This window comes from Equus caballus, unplaced genomic scaffold, assembly GCF_041296265.1.
Source record: "Equus caballus isolate H_3958 breed thoroughbred unplaced genomic scaffold, TB-T2T haplotype1-0000019, whole genome shotgun sequence".
NCBI classification, from domain to species: domain Eukaryota; kingdom Metazoa; phylum Chordata; class Mammalia; order Perissodactyla; family Equidae; genus Equus; species Equus caballus.
The window spans coordinates 2,085,422-2,105,189 of NW_027222392.1; the positions used below are offsets into that span (position 1 = coordinate 2,085,422).

General features: G+C 35.3%; 1 non-coding gene and 2 pseudogenes across 1 annotated transcript; 1 reads left to right on the top strand and 2 right to left on the bottom strand.

The window, feature by feature from the left end:
• The first annotated feature begins 1,341 nt into the window (after nucleotides 1–1,341).
• Nucleotides 1,342–12,093, top strand: LOC138922919 (olfactory receptor 4C16-like; annotated as a pseudogene).
• Nucleotides 12,094–15,755: 3,662 nt separating this feature from the next.
• LOC138922944 (small nucleolar RNA SNORA18) lies at nucleotides 15,756–15,885 on the bottom strand. Its single transcript, XR_011436080.1, has one exon. It is a non-coding gene; the product is annotated as a small nucleolar RNA SNORA18 (small nucleolar RNA).
• Nucleotides 15,886–18,067: 2,182 nt separating this feature from the next.
• On the bottom strand, nucleotides 18,068–18,993 carry LOC138922907 (olfactory receptor 4C16-like; annotated as a pseudogene).
• Nucleotides 18,994–19,768: the final 775 nt, after the last annotated feature.

The window sequence follows — 19,768 nt, forward strand, 5'->3', positions numbered from 1 at the left end:
TCTCTGGAAAACTCTTTATGTCTCCTTCAGTTTTGAAAGATAAATTTATTCGGTATAGTGTTCTTGGTTGTAGGTTTTCTCCTTTCAGCACTTTCAATATACTGTGCCAGTCCCTTCTAGCCTCTAAATTTACTACTGAGAAGTCAGCTTATAGACTTATGGGGATGCCTTTGTATGTATATTTTTTACTTTCTCTTGCAGCTTTTAGGAGTCTCTATCTTTAATTCTGGACATTTTAATTGTAATTCGTCTTGATGTGGACCTTTCTGGAATCATCTTTTTTGATGTTCTCTGAACTTCCTGTTCCTGGATATCTGTTTCCTTAGGTTAGGGAATTTTTCAGCTATTATTTCTTCATGTAGGTTCTCTGCCCCCTTTGTCTCTCTCTTCTCCTTCTGGGTCACATATAATACAGATGTTAGTGTGCTTGATGCTGTCCCAGAGGTCCCTTAGACTGTTTTTCATTCTTTTTAATTCTTTTTTTTACTTTCTTTTCAGCTTGGGTGAGTTCCTCCACTCTTTAGTCAGCTCACTGATCCATTCTTTTGTGTCATCTGCTCTGCTATTGACTTCTTCTAATGAATTTTTTCAATTATGATATTCTTCAGTTCTGATTTGTTGTTTTTATATTTTCCAGTTCTTTGTTGAAGTTTTCACTGTTTTCACCCATTCTTCTCCCAAGATCATTTAGCATCCTTATGAGTATTAGTTTGTACTCTTTATCAGGTAGATTGTTTATCTCTGTTTCATTTATTTCTTTTTCTGAGGATTTTCCTGTTTATTTTTTGGAATATATTAATTTGTATTCTCACTTTGCCTAATTCTCTGTGCTTATATATATGTATTAGACAGATCAGTTCCCAATGTGTCCTTATATAAGAGATACATTATGGAGCCCAGTAATTTGATTCCGTCTTGTCACCAGTTCCTAATGTTGCAGGGGTTTCCCCTGTAAAGGCTACATGTGTCCTTCTGTTGTGGCAGGGTTACTCTTGCTGTGGATTCTGGCCCCCAGGATGGCTGGTTGTAATTCTAAGCTGTGTGCAGCTCCTATGGTCACTTTATTCACATCACTGGGTGGGGAAAGACCCAGCACAGCTGCCTTCAAGGTCTAATAGCACCTAACTGCTGCTGTTTTGCTGTTAAGTGAGTCAGACACTCAGCATGGTTGGTTGCTAGACTCAGGGGCTCACAATTGCTGTAGGCCTCTGGTCTCAGAGGCTGTTGTCAGGTTTGTCAGGTGTGCACCTGGGTGGAGCTGTTCCTAGGCATGGCATCACAAAATCATTTCAGGTGTTGGAGTGTGGGGCAGATACCCTGTGTGGCTGTTTGAGATGGCCAATGGCACAAGTCTGCTGCCACCGACAACCCCCACCACCTATGGGTCCACACATCCAACCAATGCAGTCCTGTCTTACGCGCATTTCCTGCCATGCCAATACTGATTCACTCAACTCACTGTGGAAGTCCCGTACGCCCCACCTATGTGGGCCCATCAGTTCCCTGCAGGCCTTCTGGTGAGCAGGACCAGTCCTCCCGGTGGTCTGCCTGCCCTGGCTGAACTGGATTAAATCGGTGCTCTAATGGCTGCAGCAAATCCCTGCACAAACAGGAGACGAAGGAATCCAATGGCATCTGCCAGTGTCTGTGTCAGCACGCTTGTATTATGTCACAATAATAGCTGCTGCCAATGTCTCCGTCCCTGTGTAGGTGGGCCCAGCTGTAGCCTGCCTCTTGGAGATGTGCTCAGAGGTTATCAAGTCTCTTTTACCAAAAGACTATGCACCTTTCTTTCTGGTGATTTGTGTTGGTATAAGGAATGGGTCAACCTGTGCATAGCCCCTCTAAGAACAGACTTTACTTTCTCTTATGTTCAATAGCTTTTCTGGGGGTATCCTGCTTGGTTTTAATATCCAGCGAAGCCACGTATTGTGGCATTCATCTCAGTTGTGCTTAAGTCAAAGGCTGCTTATTGTGGCAGAGCGCTGCTGCTCAGTTCCACCACTCCTCCAGGAAAGGCTTTGTATCTTAGGATTGCTCCTGGCCATGAGTACTGTGGCTAGAATGTGGTTTATTCCTCAGTAGAGGGATATTTCTGTCTCTTGCACGTCTGTCAGTATTGCTCCTTGTTGTGAAGATTCTTTTTATCCAGTTTCTGGTTCTCTCTGAAAGGTAATTGTTCCATTGGTAGTTGTAGATTTGTTATATCCCCAGGATGAGGTGAATTCAGAGGCCTCCTACGCCATTATCTTTCCAACAATCTCCTATTTGTTAGAAAATTTTTGATTCAATCATCTTGTTTGTTATTGGTCTGTTCAGGGTTTCTATTTCTTATTGATTTAGTCATGGTAGGTTATATGCTTCTAGGAATTTATCTATTTCTTCTAAGTTATCCAGTTTGCTGGTGCATAATTCTTTATAATAGTCTCTAATGATTCTTTATATTTCTGTCATCCCATGAATTTCTCCTCCTTCATTTCTGTTTTCATTTATTTGAGCCTTCTTTTATTCTTACTCTAGCTAAGACTTTATTGATTTTGTTTAACTTTAAAAAATCTTATTTTCATTGATTCTTCTATTGTTTTTCTTTTCTCTGTTTTATTTATTTCTTCTCTAGTCTTTACTATTTCCTTTATTCTGCTATTTTTCGGGTTTATTTAGTTAATGTGTATTCCACTCCTTTTGAGTGAAAAGTTCTGTATATGTCTGTTAGTTCAGTTTCATCTTTTGGGTTGTCTAACTCAGCTGTTTCTTTATTGTTTGTCTGCCTGGATGTTCTATCCAGTATTGAAATGGGAGTATTGAAGTATCCTAATATTAGTATATTTTGCTCTCTTTTTCCCTCAGTCATATTATTTTTTTATTTATTTATGAGCTTTGCTGTTGGGTGCATACATATTTATAATTGTTATGTTACCTGATGAATTGATCCTTTCATCATTACATCATGTTCTTCTCTGTCTCCTTTAACAATTTTGACATAAAGACTCTGTTGTCAAATATAAAGTACAGCCACAGCTCTTCCCCTTATTTATTATTAGCATTGGGTATTTTTTTTGTGCCTTCTTTTTCAGACTTTTCACTTCCTTACATCTGAAGCTGATTTTCTTATAGAAAGCATATAGTAGAGTCTTACTCTTTTAAGAAGTCCATTCAGCTGCATTATATCTTTTGATTGGAGATTTTAATCCAAATACACAAAGAAGTCATTGATAGGCAATGATTTATTATTGCCATTTTGTTATTTATTGTGAAAGTGTCTTGCAAGTGTTACTCTATTCCTCTCTTGTTATTTTCCTCTCCATCTTGTTAATTTTTGTATTCGTATTCTTTGATTCCTTTCCATTTTTCTCTTTTGTATCATATGTAGGTGTTTTTATGTGTGGTTACTGTGAGACTTACATAAAGTATCTTAATATTATAATAGTATATTTTAATGGTGACATCTTAACATCAATCACATCTACACTTTTACTCCACCTCTCACATTTTATAATAATTTTATGTTGTTGATGTCACAATTTATATATATTTATGCTATCTCCATTAAGCAACTTTCATAGTTATATTTATTCTTAAAATTTTTGTCTTTTAATGTTTACACTAAAATTAAGAGAAATTTATATACTGTGATTAAATTAATTTATACATTGTGATTTACTACTTTAGTAAAGTATTCTGCATTTGTATTCATATGTAACTACGTAAAATGTGTTATAATTTCATATGTGTTCATGTTGTTGTTTATTGTCTTTTCCTTTAAATGTGAAGCCACTTTAGCATTTTTTGTAAGTCAGGTCAGGTGGTGACAAACTCTCTCAGGTTTTATTTGTGTAGAAATGTGTTCATATCATCTTTGTTTTAAAAAGATACATTTTATGGGTATTGAATTCTTCCTTTGTGATTTTTTTCATTCAGCATTTTGAATATATCATCTCACACCCTTCTGTTATGCAAAGTTTCCACTGAGAAATGCAAGGAGGAGTAACTTAGGGCTCCGGTTTGGAGCAGATTTGTTTCTGGGTGACCTGCTTCATTTTTTGTATGTGACACTATTTTTCTTCTTTCTGTTCTTTGTCATCCTCTCCACCATTTTATTTGTTTTATTCTTCTTTTTCCCTAGTAGTTTTGGTCAGTTTGAAGCATCTAACAATTCTGAATCTTTGTATGTGGTTAACAAGCGTGAGGCAGATTAGTTTGCTATTCTTGTAGGCTGGACAGACAAATCAAAAGTTAAGTTTATTACATGTGGGATGTTTATGACTAACAAAGTAAGGAAAACTTTAGACAATAATACTTTCCAGGAGGATAACAACTTATATCATTATTGACGGGACCCGTGGCTACATCATTTGATCAGCTGCTTGACAGGGTCCAGTCGATTAACACGAGGGGTGCAGGGTTGACCCTTGGTGAAGAATAACCGGCTGACCCCTCACATAGTTCTGAAACCTGTGCTGCTTCTAACTGCCCCTCATTCCTTTTCCTTTCTTAACCTCCAGGTTTCACTCCTTTGGGTGGCTGCTTGGGAGGCACTACCTCCCGGGAGAATTAAATATAGTAAGAGAATGTGACCACCTGCAGGTAACTTTCAAGATATTTTTCTGAGAGCTAATTTTGTTTGATGCAGTTAATTAATGGAGGAGAGCACAGTCCCTTTTGAGACCAGCAGAAAGGAATCCTGCCCAGATAAGATGTTGAATTAGGTTTGTAGCCTCCATTTGGTTAATGTTTCCTTCTTCCTCCAGTTTTTTGTCTAAATATATATGCATCGCCCTTTCAAGTTTGCTGGTTAATTGGATGATCAAGAAGTATCTATATATTATTCTAGACCTTCTGCTTTCTGTTAAAGTGTTATAGAAGTTTTCTCCTAAAAGCAATAAATTATGCCGGGAGCTGTGTTACCGACGCCTATACAGCCATCTGACAGGGTCTGGGCTGAGAAGGGCCGAGGGGCACAGGGACGCCCCTCGGTGAAGAATGGCCGGCCGACACCCCTGATATTTTCTGAATTATATGCATGCTTTCTATCAAGGTTGTGACTATACTTGTTTCTGCTTTATATTCTTGAAGATATATAGTTTAGCTTAGCTTTTCAGCCCTTTACCTTACCAGTAAAGTTATATTTTCTCCGGGCAGTATGCTCAAGGGACTGTTAGCCCTGCCTCCTAAAAGACAAAGGAATGCTTTCACCCCCTAAGGTGCACAGGAACTTGAAGATGTTTAACTGCCCTCTGAGAACGCAAATAGCCCTGGGGATAAGATACCCCTGACTTGCCTTTTGTTCCCATTAACCATCTACACTAATGGCATAAAAGATTGAGGGAGGCAGGGGTGGCTCCCCCAGGATGTAAAGAGCCATAATGCTGTCCTGTCCAGAGATCTGGACGTTCTCTCTTTGATTTAACTTTACCATGAATTACAACAGATATCAAGGTACCTATCTCTTCTAGCTTAGAGGCAACAAACAATAGTTAATTGCGGAGAAGACGATTATTAACCTTATGCTCTATAGAATAGAATGCTAATAAATATTCTTGTGCTCATTTTTTACTTCATTATCTCTCTGAGAATATTTGTAGAGCTATTTCTGTACTAATCCTGAAAAATATAAAAACGACACTTGTGCACAGTAAAGTTGGACTTGATTGCACTGACTCAAGTCTCACGTCCCATTCATTTCCCCCTGCACTGACTCGCCGACTCCATTTCTCCCTCAGGAACCTGCACTCAGCTGGAGTGGGACCCAGGCACATTATTTTTTAAAATATTCCCCCTGGAATGCAGACAACATTTTTTCAGTGTTCTATGAGAATGCCACTATCAAAAAAAATGGTCAGACTTGACACTAATTCAGAGAGTCTTCTGACAGATAATTTACACATATTTCCACCTTTTTACACACAGATGCATCATTATAAAATAATCTAAAATAATTTTCTAATATATTTTTATATTTATTTTGACTATACTCTTTCCACATACCATGAGAAAGGAACAGAAAAAAAGAGCTTATTTTTTTTGAGATTTGATGCTAATATAAGACATAAATAGAATAAATATAACTGTTGAGGAAAACTGATCATTTTAACTCAGTAAATCTTGTATGAGCACCACGTCTGTGAAAGGGTATCACGTAAAAAGCAGTATAGGGATAGAGTAAGATATTTCCTGAGTTAAGGTTTATTACAGTTTCTAGAGATGACAGAATGCAGAAAATTTAACAGATGATTTTGATGTAAGGTAGTTTGACAAGATGAATCCTCACTAAAAAGCTTTGGATTCCAGAAAGTTAGAAATGACGTGCCTGGTTAGAAATTCTAGGAAAGGTTAATGGAGGTAGTGACCTACAGGTAACTTCTGGAGAATGCCTACTTTTCCATCTCCAAAGACAACTTTTGATAGAGTTTCTGTATCAGGATATAAGATCACTACTCCCTGTATGCTTCCAATATGATACCATAAGAATATAATTTGCAATTTACACATTTCTGAGATTTAATTTAAAAGCTGACTACTTCTCAGAGAAAGCTCAGAAATTATGACAATGAGGAGGCTAAAAACTGAAAGATAACTTGCCAATATGTGAGAGGGGAGTTACTGAAGATATTTTGGGTAAAAATCTTCCCTTTTCATCAATATTTGTCCTTGTCCAATGTTCTTTCACATGTGGTATTATCTACTTCCCTCTCCACAAGACTCCTGCTCTCTTTAGAAGATTTGAAAAGAGGAACAAATAAATATTAATTTCATGTAATTTGGGGCAAACAGATATAGGAAATGTAAGTATTGGGTATAGAGATTCCTGATGAATTTTTGGTTCTCAGTTAAAGCTGTTTCCAGGCCATCTCCTGAACAGATAAGCAGAAATTATGTGAGTCAGTACCCAGAGTGAGGAACTCAGAAGCATAAATTACATTACTCTTTTCTTTGGGCATTTAAGAGGTAAAGAATCTCAGGGCAACTTGCTAACATTCTCACAGAATATGGTAAATTCTGTGCAGAAATAAAGTAAGTATAGGGATTCTCCTAAAGATAGGAGGCTAGTTCTCAGCTAGGCTGGAACGTGACTCATGTGTGGCTCAAAGGTCATTCAGGTGTGTGTGGCATGTGCTTCAGTTGTGGCTGACACTTGACTCAGGTGTGGTTGACACGTGACTCAGCTGTGGCTGACACATGACTCAGGCAAGTAGTGGATGGTTGAAGAGACAGTGTCTAAGTGCTTCCCACTGTAGCAACTGCAGTAAAACAGAAACACAGAAGGAGGCACCTAACAACTTGCATTTCACTGTCATCAATTCTCCACCTTTTCCCACCTGCTTTGTTTTTAATATTTTTTTGCCATGCACCTATTCCTAAACCAACACATTCTCTTATCCTTGTTTTGACAAATTTAGCCACTTCAAACTTGCCTTATCTTGTTTTAAGAGTTGAGGTGACTACAGTAGTTATTGGAAGATATGCTAGGTTACTGATGCCACTTTGTCTTTGGATCGTTATAACCTGTTGTATCAGATTCCATTGAGAACCTGATGAAAGGTGTTAACACACCTTTGAAAAAAAATTTGACGTGATTATACATATATCACACATAAAAACAAGACTAAATATTAGGAATACATGAAAAATGGATCTTCTTGCACCCCTAAGGACTTAGGATTCATTAAAAAATGCTTTAATATGATCATTTTATGGGTATCAGAGTTTCAATGTCTTACATGCCATGTGGTAGTGTTCAGAGTATGACATCCTCTACTCCAGTTGTACAATTATTCAAAGGTATTTAAAATTGATCTCAGGTTTTTTTTCCTTTTCCTGGCTGTATAAATTAGAAGCATATTTCTCTCTCTAACCTACACAGTAGGCAGAAAGCCACAGCAAATTTATGTTGTGAATGTGTTTTGTAATCAGTATGGTGCAAGAAAAATGAGGTAAATATGATCACGTTTTAAGGGGTAGTAGAAAATATTCAATTTAAAAGCTCTTCCTGAGCACCCCCAAAGTACAAGGCATTGAGTTGCAACAATGCAGAATAAAATCCTGAGAACACATAGTTTTCAATATTCTAACTCCAGGAAGGAAACTAAAATAAGCACATTCATTTTTTTGTGTTAAGGCAATAGTATCTAATAATATAAGAAAAGCTATAAAGCAAGTGTTTAGAGAACAGATGAATGAATTTTCCTTCTCACAGGAAATCAGTGAAAGCCCTTTAAAGGATGTTTCTCAGCATTTTGATCCTAAAGTTCACAGAAGGTTGAAGCAGCTAGAAATAGAAAGATATTACAGCGAGAAAGGAGAGGGCAAGAGGAGTTTGCATACTGTACAACTATTTATTTTTTATTTTTATTTATGTTTTTTCCTGAGGAAGATTTGCCATGAGCTAACATCTTTGCCAATTTTCCTCTATATTATATGTGAGTTGCTGCTACAACTAGCTATTTTAAATCCTTGGCTACTACATTACTTTTATTACAGAGATCACACCTGTTATATTTACTAATCTTAGTATAGCCCCATTACATGGTGAACATACACTGTTTATACACAGAATTCAATAAATATTTGTTGATTTGAGAACAATATTGTCCTTTTTCTAGATCAGAGGGTATTATAGATTACTAAATAGATTAAAATTCCTTTGTATAACACAGGAGGAGCTTCCCTGAAGTATGCCTGAGGCCACAGAGAATATTTCTCAGAGAAATTAACAAATATATGACTAAAGTAGTCTAAATTGTTTGGAACATGAAAGGCTAGAATTGAGCATTGCGGATGCAGATTTGGGTCTAGACTTTTAATGTCATCATGAAACTATTGATTAAATATTTGACAAAGACCCACATTTATTGTTAAACAAATTAAATATACTTATTATTTATAACTATAGTATAAATAAGTAAAATAATTTATAATTATTGTATGTATTGTTATATATAAAATATAATTATATTATAAATATAATTATATATAAATATAAATTATAAGTGAATAAAATATTATAAAAATATTATATAAGTCATTTTAAGTACATATGTCCAAATGTAAGAAAGAATTAAATTTATCCTGGAAACAGACAGGTTAATAGAATTGATAATATCCATACCAAAAACTACACTCTCTAGTGTGTGGCTAAAATCACTGACTGAATAGAGCATGAGAGAATTTCACATCATCTTGCTTCCAATGCCTACCACAGTTTCAAATGCTAATATTATACGACACATCACTCATTTAAGTGAACAAAGGAAATGGTAAACTCATTGTAATGGTCATGATGCCAAGACATTTCTCTTATAGTTTCAGATGTTTGTCCTGGATCACAAAGTCCAAAAAGACTTTTCTTTTGTTTTTATCATTGACACTCCAAAGTGAATAACCTCATCAGGCTTTTTCCCAAGAGGTGTTTTTGATTTTGAGGAAGATGAGAGAAATTTCAGGTCTATTGAGAAGAAAATGTACTAAAAGAGGGGAAAAAATATATAACTATGATTGTGTTAGTCTATCACAGGCTGAGCATTGGTCAACTCACAACTTACAAGGCAATATATTGAAGTTTTGGGTGAGATTAGGGAGAGAGACAATAGGATAAGTAAGTGTTCCAGATTATATTTAAATATACTTTATTTCAGTTTATATTTTTACTTTCATACAGTGCCTTGTCCAATATCAACTTGGCAGGAAATATCTGGAGAAAGACTTTGGTCTTCGGAAATAAGGGCGATTATAATATTTGTTTTCAAATTTGAAAAAAAAAGAAATCTTCATTGAAAGAAGTGACACTTCAACATTTAATAATCGTTGACTTTGCTAAGACAGAAATAAAAACATAAATAAATCAGTTACTGACGATCTAATATCCCTCTTTCTAAAGCCACATTTCCCTGCCCTTTCTTCTTCTCTACTCCATTTCATTGTTTCATGAAGGTGGGGCTTGGGTGATTACAGTCAAGATTTGGTCCTAAACCATTTGCTTGGTTACACCCAAAAGCACAACCACTCTAGGTCTATAATGCTTAAGCTAAAAACTTGAATTATGAAAACAAACAATTAAGTAATATCCTTTCTTTAATTTAGGAGTGTCACTTCAGGAGCTCTAAGGGGCACTTTTCAGAAACTGATGAAAGACAGATAAAAATGGGGATATTTGATATATTAACAATTAAAGAGCGTTCATTTCTGTCTATTAGTATTTGCCAAGAACTAATATCGTAATAGTGCTTAAAGTTTGCAGTACATTATTCAAAGACTATAAGTGTTTCCTGTTTCTGCATTCAAGTGGAATATCTGGGATATAATGTGCAGAGAAGTGGAGAACATTATGTATTTCTAGAAAATATACTATTTGTATAAATGTTTGTAACAATGTTGTATAAAGGACTATATAAAGAACACATTCTTTATCTTGTTGGGAGTGGTATGTGCATTGTTTATTAATGTTCTTGAACATACAAGGGCAGTCATGTATATCCTAAATGCCAAGTGATGCACCATGCAAAACATGGGCTCCAAGACTGGCTAAAATAGAAAACTGAAGGGTCCGGCCCAGTGGCATAGCAGTTAAGTGCACACATTCTGCTTTGGTGGCCTGGCATTCGCTGGCTTGTATCCTGGGTTCGGACATGGCACCACTTTGCAAGCCATGCTGTGGTAGGCATCTCACATGTAAAGTAGAAGAATATGGACACAAATGTTAGCTCAAGGCCAGTCCTCCTCAGCAAAAAGAGGAGGATTGGCAGCAGTTTTAAAAAAAGGAAAAACTGAAGAAAATAATAAAATGAGGGTTAGCTCTTAATTTTGTATGTATTAAATTGGCAAAATTAGGCAACATAATGTCAAAGATAAAAAAGGGTTATATTTGAAGATCACTGTAGGAAAAGTATCACATCCACAAGTTTATTTGAGACTCAGTGTGCCCACTGAACTGGTCATTAAACATTTAGGAACAAAGTATGGAAGTGACGTTGAGAAATCTGTCAGAATGTACTTCATGAAGAGTATTTACTTTTGCTTAAAATATTCCATGATTTCCCATAGTACCAAGAATTAACTTGCTTTAACTATCCCATAATATCTCATGACACAACTTACGTTAATTCCTTTATTTTTTCACACAATTTAGTTCACATTCATCCCTTCTTCTCATTCATGAAATCATTCAGCTGAACAATAATGTGATTGAATTCATTCTGCTTGGGTAAACTAAGGATCCTGTAAGGAAGAAAATAGTTTGTCCCTTTCTTGATTTTCTATTTGGGCACATTGTTAGATAACTTGCTGATTATTAGACCAGCTAGGCACATGGAAGTCCAGTGTATTTCTTCCTTTTCCACTTATCCTTATCTGGCACCTGCTTCTCTACATCCATATCCTCTAGAATGATTGTGGCTGAACTTTTGAAGAAGACCACTATCTCTTTCAGTGAGTGCATGATCCATGTCTTTTTAATGTATTACTTTGGTAGCCTAGAGATATTTATCCTAATTCTCATGGCTTTTTAACACTCTGTAGCCACCTGTAAGTCCCTGTGCTACGCAACTAAGATGAGTTATCAAGTCTGTGGTTCACTAGTGGCTGTGGCCTGGGTGGGGTCCTGTGTACATTCTTAAGCTCAGATTTTTATGACCTTGAGTTTACATTTTTCTGGTCCCAATGTGATTGATCACTACTTCTGTGACTTGCAGCCTTTGTTGAAACTTACCTGGACAGACACCTACGTGGTAAATCTGCTCTTAGTATCCAGTAGTGAGACCATCTGTATGGTGAGTTTTGTCATGGTGATGTTCTCCTATGTTCTCATCTTGTGTTCTCTGAGAAACCACAGCGCTGAAGGAATAAGAAAAGCCTTCTCCAACTGTACCTCCCACATCATAGTGATCATCGTGTTCTTTGGTCCTTATATATTTATATAAACATACCCTGCAACCACCTTCCACATGGACAAGAAAACACCTGTCAATTGGAAAACCTTTGTTCAACCTTCTGATTTGTACACTGAGAAATGGAGAGTTGGAAAATGCAATGAGAAAGTTGTGGAACAAGAAGTTCGTCTCAGATGCCAAAAGAAGAATGGCAGTTTTAAATTTTTCTTAATAGTTTGGATTGACCTAAAAGCTCATAGAGAATATGGTATTCTTATTGTGGAATTTTATAATCCTAACTTGGGTCATGAGAGTTACTTCCTTCAGGAAAATAAAGAATGTGAACACATAATCTGGTTGGTATCGAGTAAAATTTATGAAGGGGAAGTGACAGCACCAGGTATAGTCTGGTACGGAAGGCCCATTGCCTTAGTGGTTCACTGCTGTTTCTCTGACTTTTGCCTTCCTATTGTCACCTATGGTTTTTATCTAGTGTTTTCGCTGTTCTTCATAATGGTGACTACTGATGCTTTCTGCTTCTAGATTAACCTCCTCCCCATGCTTATCTCTACAGCCTAGCTACTTTTACCTCTTCCAAAGGGTTTTACTTATTAGACGCTTCTGTCTCGACACATTTGATCATCAACCTTCAACTGAATTGTTCTTCCTGATTCAGAAGAAAGTATCAAATTCAAATAACTGTAAAAAGTCCATGTGGTAAGGAACAAGATAAAATCTAGTAACCCTCTTTCCAATTCTTGAGCATTTACTGCAAATTCTAAACTTGTGTTTATTTAGATCTTTCTCGAACTGTGAGAAAATTCACAGTCCTGAGGTAGGTCTTGGATCTTAGGAAGGCTGTGACTGTTGGTTTTGTACTCAGAATAGCATTCTTTTGGTAAAATCTACTTTATACTCTCAACTTGATTCTTTCTTCGGGGCAGGGCGTGGTATTAGTGTTCTTTTGAATCATGCGAATTAATTGTAGCATAGCTGGCCCAAATTAAGGGTGATATATTAATGTGGTCTACAAGTAGAGAGAGTAATCAATTGATGTTATTGAATTTTAAAATATTAATAGAATAAAACAATGAATGAGATAACCTTAAGAAGGATATTTATGTTTCAAAATGGCAATATTTACATGACAGTTATGAATTATAAACTTCCTTTCTGAAAAAGGCAAAACTGTGGGAACTGTAAAAAACCAGTCATTGCTAGGGATACAATGAGAAAGGAGAAGAGATGAATAGATGGAGCACAAGTCATTTTTAGTGAAGGAGAACAAATATTTATGATACTGCAATGATGGAAACATGACATAATGCATAACCCAAACCCCATAAAACTGTACAATACAAAGTGTAAGCCCTAATGTAAACTATGAACTTTAGTACAAGTGTAACAATATTGGTTTACCAATGTAACAAATATACCAAACTGATGCAATATGTCAGTAAATGGGGAAACTGAGGGGGGCAGAGAAGATATGTGGGAACTCTCTGTACTTTTTGTGAAACTTTTCTGTAAGCCTAAAACTGCACTAAAAAATAAATTCTATTTTAAAAAGTTACGTTCACAAGGGAAAATTTGACATATCACCATGTTTTAAAATATTTTATTTGAATTATTTATACTAATTTATTATGTAATAGAAGTATATATTATTAAGCCACATATTTATATACCCAAGTTTTTTACAATTTACTCTTCTATGCTATATAAATACCATTAATGAATATATATAAGATTGTGTTTTCTGTATGAAAACAATCCTTAATTGAGATATTATTATATAATTGCAAGCATTAACTTAAATGATGTTACTGATCATGGATAATTTGCATATATATGTGTATATTTGCATATGTGTGTATATATGTATGCCACATCTTTATCCATTCAACCACTTAGGTTGTTTCCATATCTTGGTTATTGTAAATAATGCTGCAATGAGCATGCAGGTGCATATATCTTTTTGAATTAGCATTTTTGCTTTTTTTGGATAAATATCAAGAAGTGAAATTGCTGGATCATATGGTAGTTCTACTTTTAATATTTTGAGGAAGCTCCACAATGTTAAAAAAATTTTTAAAAAATCTAACTATATGCTATCTACAGTAGACCTATTCTAAATTTAAGAACACGCATAGACTGAAAATGAAATGATACAGTAAGATATTCCATGTAATTGGTAACCAGTAGAGGGCAGGATGACTAAAGCATTATCAAATATAAAATAAGCAAAAGAGACAAAGTCATTACAAACAACGAGTCATTTCCATAGGAAATTATAAAAATATAAATATATATGCATCCAAAATCAGAGGATCAAAATACATAAAGTGAATATTGATGGATCTAAAGGGATAAATACACAGTAATACAATAACAATAGAATGTATTGATATCCCACTTACAAAAATGGACAGAACACTTAAAGAGAAAATCAATAAGGAAACAGACTAGAACACTATTGGTGAGATGTACCTAACAGACACATCCAGAACATTCCACCAACAGTAGCAATACACATATTCTTTTAAAGAGCACACAGAATTTTCTTCAGGATAGACCATATGTTAGGGCACGAAATAAGTCTTAACAAACTTAAGAAGATTGAAATCATTCCAAATATCTTTTCTGAACACAGCAGAGTGAAACAAGAAATCAATAACAAGAGAAAATGGAAAAATTCACAAATTCATTGAAATTAAAATAAAACACTCTTGAATAACCATTGAACAAAAGAGGAAATCAAACGGAAATTGGAAAATGTCTAAGACGAATTAAAATGAAAGCATAACATACCAGGAATTATAGGATGTCCCAAAAGTATTGGTAAGAGGGAAGTTTATAGTGATTAACACCTATTTTTTTCTTATTTATTTATTTGTGGATGTACATCATAATATATTTCAAATTCTGTGTAGATTACATCATGTTCACCACCTGAAAAGTAATCGTATTCCATCCCCTCACATGTGAGCCTAATTACCCCTTTTGTCCTCCCCATCCTTCCCCCATGGTAACCACCAATCGAATCTCCAATGCTATGTGTTTGTTTGTCGTTGTTTTTATCTTCTACTTATGAGTGGGATCATATGGAATTTTACTTTCTCCCTCTGACTTATTTCACTCAGCATAATACCCTCAAGGTCCATCCACGCTGTCACAAATGGCCGAATTTCATCATTTCTTCTGGCTGGTTAAAGTCAATACATTTTTATTTAGGGAATTTTACATATGATTCCTTCCACAGCCCATCAAGCTTACTTTATTTCCTCCAAAATTTGAGTCAAGATTCATCTACACGACTGCCGTTTTACAAAGAGCCTGTGCTTTTTTTTTAGATGAAATATATCTGACATATAACGTGGTGTAAATGTAAGGTGCATATGTTAAGTTGATGTATTTATATATTATAATATGATTCCCTTAGAAAAGAAAGAATTTAAAAAATGCATTGAGAACAGTGTTATATCAGCGAATGGAAGTTTTACCATTCTGTAATGGATGTAGAGAAGTCTTTAAGAATACTTGTAATAAACATTTCAAAGAATGGTAAAAAGACAAAAATAAATAAACAAATAAATATAACCCATGTTTAATCCACAGGTGTCATGTTAGTCAGCCCACAATTTTTTAGTTGAGTTTATTTTATCTCCACTTGAATATGGATATACTGATGACACACTTCAAAAATGTCCCACCTAGAAACTTTGGGAATTAATTTCTTCAAGAAATTTACTTTAGGGTCTTCTAAATATGAATTAAGTTCAAATCATATTCACTCCTAAGCTTCCACACCAAAGAATAGTACAGATATTTAAGATACTGTCAATACCTAAGATTAAAAAAAGTCAACTATTGGGTCTTTTATACTTTTAGGAACTCTGTATTGTAGTTCTTTCCCACAGATCTAACAGATAGTTCTGTGAGTAAAGCAAACCACATAGTTACTTGACGAGACATTTCCAATAATGTGAGTCTACAGAAAAAGCCCCATTGGATAGACCTCAATCCAAGATTTATATTTTGCCATTCTGTGTTAACATCTCCCATAATGAAGTGCTCCCATGGTTCACACTTGGACTTAGCAGCAAAGTCCTGCAATTTTCTCATGCATTTCATTTTATCCTAGAGCAAGAATGTACATTGGTGCTTAGACTTTCTTGAAGCTTTCCCCTCGTTAGCTGGTTGGAAGCAATAAGGGGTGTAGGAGGAAGCCCACGAGGAAAGCAAATACCATTGCATGACAACTTCTTCAAATAAGGTAATGGCGTGGTGTCTAGGCTAAGGAAAACTGTTCCTTCCTCTTTTTCAAGGGAGAGGAGGCTACTTACGATAATCAGGAGGATGCAAGATAATTTGTGATTTCATGGTTTTCACCCTGCCCTGCACAATTATGTCTGTCTAGATCTCAGACTCCCACTCTTTTCTTATCAGAATACTGACTTCAATAAAAAATTCCTGGTGAGGTTCCACATTCAGTCATCTTTACAGTTCTATCATTTTTATTATAAAACCCTGGACAAAAATTAGACCATAATCTCTGTGGGCAGGAGATGTGGCAACAGTGGGCATGAAAGCTCTGTGTTAAAAGTATGTCCATAAGATATATTAGATAGAGTGTATCTGGGGAGGCACCTAAATTGGATCCAATATACGCCCCTTTTCACAGTTACTATGCCTTGAAATAGAAGAAGACATCAACTAAAACTATGCCAACTGGAATTGACTATTTTTCAAAGCTTACAAGAGCAGAATCAAACTCCAGCAGCTGTGATCAATAATACATCCTTGAGATGAAGTAGCCTTGAAATTCATAGAATCTGAAAATCTGTCACTAGAGTTTATTGTGGAATTCACAGTTTTACATTCCCACATGGAGAAATAGATGATCATTTTCTCAAGCTAAAGAAATTCTAAAGCTCCTGGTACAAGAAAATTAATATAAAACTAGTAATCTTAATATAGTTGAGTAATTTATAAATAGAGATACAAGTTCCAAATAAACAAAAATACTCATTGAATTTTCTCTACGGATAAAAATACAAATAAGAAGAGAAATTGAAATCAGAAGATTCTTACTGTTCATACAATTAGTCTGTGGTGTTGATGGATGGTGACAAATGGTGATATCCATCTCCATTGCATAAACATAATTTTCATTCAAATATCACAGTCTCCTTCAAATTACTCTCTTTTCTGGATTATATCAATCTAACTAAAATAATTCATATCAGTGATGTAACTCTTCTGCTCCAAAGCATAAAAAATCCTCCTCTGGGTTACAATATTCTTTCTTTAATCAATTCTTATTTTCAAGTTCCCTACTATCAACTGCATATACTCTTCTAGGCCATATAAATATATCCATATTAATTTGGGTCATCTATGCCATAATCATAAGAACCTAATCTTATGAACAAATTATTATAATTGGGATGACTCAAGAGAAAACTTAAAACTTCCTCAAAATTAGAATGGATCATTTTAGGAGCAAAAAGTAATTTTTACAAACAGAATAATATTGAGTATAACCTAAATAATCAGAACCTTAGTAAGATAAAAAAGACTCCTTCAGAAGGCTGAATGTTCTCACAGTGTTATGTCACTCTTCTAGAAGGATCTTATTAAACATATGATAATAATTCAAAGTATAACCACAGGACATAGAAGAGAGATTATCTACATTACATGTCTTGTCCTTTACAACATGAAGCTTCTGTTAATTATTTAAATCTGGTGCTTTCTTTGAGTCAGGAAGAACAACCAAGTTGAAGGTTCATGGTCAGACATTATGATCCCACAGTATTTAATAAATGAACAGTTTGGAGGAAACCTTGCCAGGCTGTTGATATAAGCATATAGAAGTGTAAGTATAAATAGAGAACACAAAGAATCAATATGAGGAAGGGCAGAGATAATACTAGATCAAAACACAGTGCTATTAGGCAGGCAAGAGAGGCAGAGTAAAGCTTATGTCTTACATGACTGTTTCTACCTTGGGCTGTCTCTTTTTCTATAGAAAATTGAATCAATGTTAATCAGTATATGTGTTCATATTGCCTATCTTCTTGAAGAAACTATTTCTTATGCCCCACTTTAGGATTATGTTAACTATACAATAAGAGGAAGATATTCCCTATGGACTTGTTTGATCAATCCTAATGATAAAGAAAATTTGAAACTTCTATTAATCATTTGTCACCTGAGATCAACTTCATGTTCCATATTTTCCTCATGGCATTTTTCACTTCTGCATTTCTCAGTGTATAAATAAGAGGATTGAACAAAGGTGTTCCAATTGTATAAAACACAGCTATCATCTTGTCCATGGAGAAGGTGGTTGCAGACCGTGTGTATAAAAATATGAAAGGACCAAAGAACAAGATGACCACGATGACTTGAGAAATGCAGGTTGAGAGGGCTTTTTTCCTCACTTCAGAACTGTGGTTTCTCAGAGAACGCAAGATGATAACATACGAGAACATCACCATGACAAAACTCACTGTACAAATGGCCCCACTGTTGGACACCAAGAGTAGATTGACCATGTAGGTGTCTGCACAGGCAAGTTTCAACAAAGGCTACAAGTCACAGAAATAGTGATCAATCACATTGGGACCACAGAAGGGTAAACTCCAGGCCATAGAAATCTGAGCTGAAGAATGTACATAGGACCCCACCCAGGCAACAGTCACCAATGCACCACAGACTTGATGGCTCATGATGATTGTGTAGCATAGAGGCTTACAGATGGCCACATAGCAGTCAACAGCCATGATAATTAAGATGAAGGTCTCCAGGCAGCCAAAGAAATGTGATGAAAAGACTTGGATCATGCACTCATTGAAAGAAATAGTGGTCTTCCTCAAAAGGGCATCCACAATCATTCTAGGGCCTATGGATGTAGAGAGGAAGGTATGAGATAAAGATAAGTGGAAAAGGAAGACGTATATTGGACTTCCAAGTGCCTGGCTGGTCTTGATGGTAGCAATAATCAGAAAGTTATCCAGCAAAGTCCCCAAATAAGTAAGAAAGTGACAAACACTATTTTCTTCCTAACAGGTTCCTGGGTTAACCCAAGCAGAATGAACTCAGTCACATTATTATTTAGCTGCATGATTTCTTGAATGAGAAGAAGGAGTGTGAAATGGTTCATCTGCAAAAAATAAGGGAATTAATTCAGGGTTGTATGTGTAACATATAGTGTGATATATGATGTTATGGAATATTTTAACAAAAATAAATGTTCCTTATCATGGGCATTTTAGCTTTTGCTTCTTAGTAACTCACCTCAACACTTTATTCCACAGTTTGTAATGTGGCTCCATTTTATTATTAATTTCATGATTTTTCCATATTTAATAAATTGGCATCCATATTCGGATGGTGTATCACTTGGGATTTTGGATATATCTGACTACTTTTGGAAGTTCATAATATAAATTGAAAATTATACCCCAGCCCCTACCCATAAAGAATATCTTCTTTACACATATATTTATCATTGTATATTTGTTACACATAATTCTAGAAATGTCTATTTTTTAATATATATTATGCTTCCCTTCACTGGATGCCCATTTCCAGATATTAGAGCTTGAAAAGAGAAACAGGAAGTACTTATATTCTCTAAAAATATGATGTTACCTTGTGGTGCTCTTATGATATTTAGTATTTGATATATACTAATGTAGAGAAGTGAATATTCCTTAATAGTTGGCAATATCTCAAATATCCTTATTTCTACATTTTTCTTTTTCCCACTTCAGAAAGACACCCCTTAGAGGACCCAAAGTCCCTAAGGTTGCATATAAATGAAAGAGAGGTGTTATAACTCAACAGTTCTTGTTTTCATAATTCAAGTGTTTAACTTAAACATTTTACACCTGAAG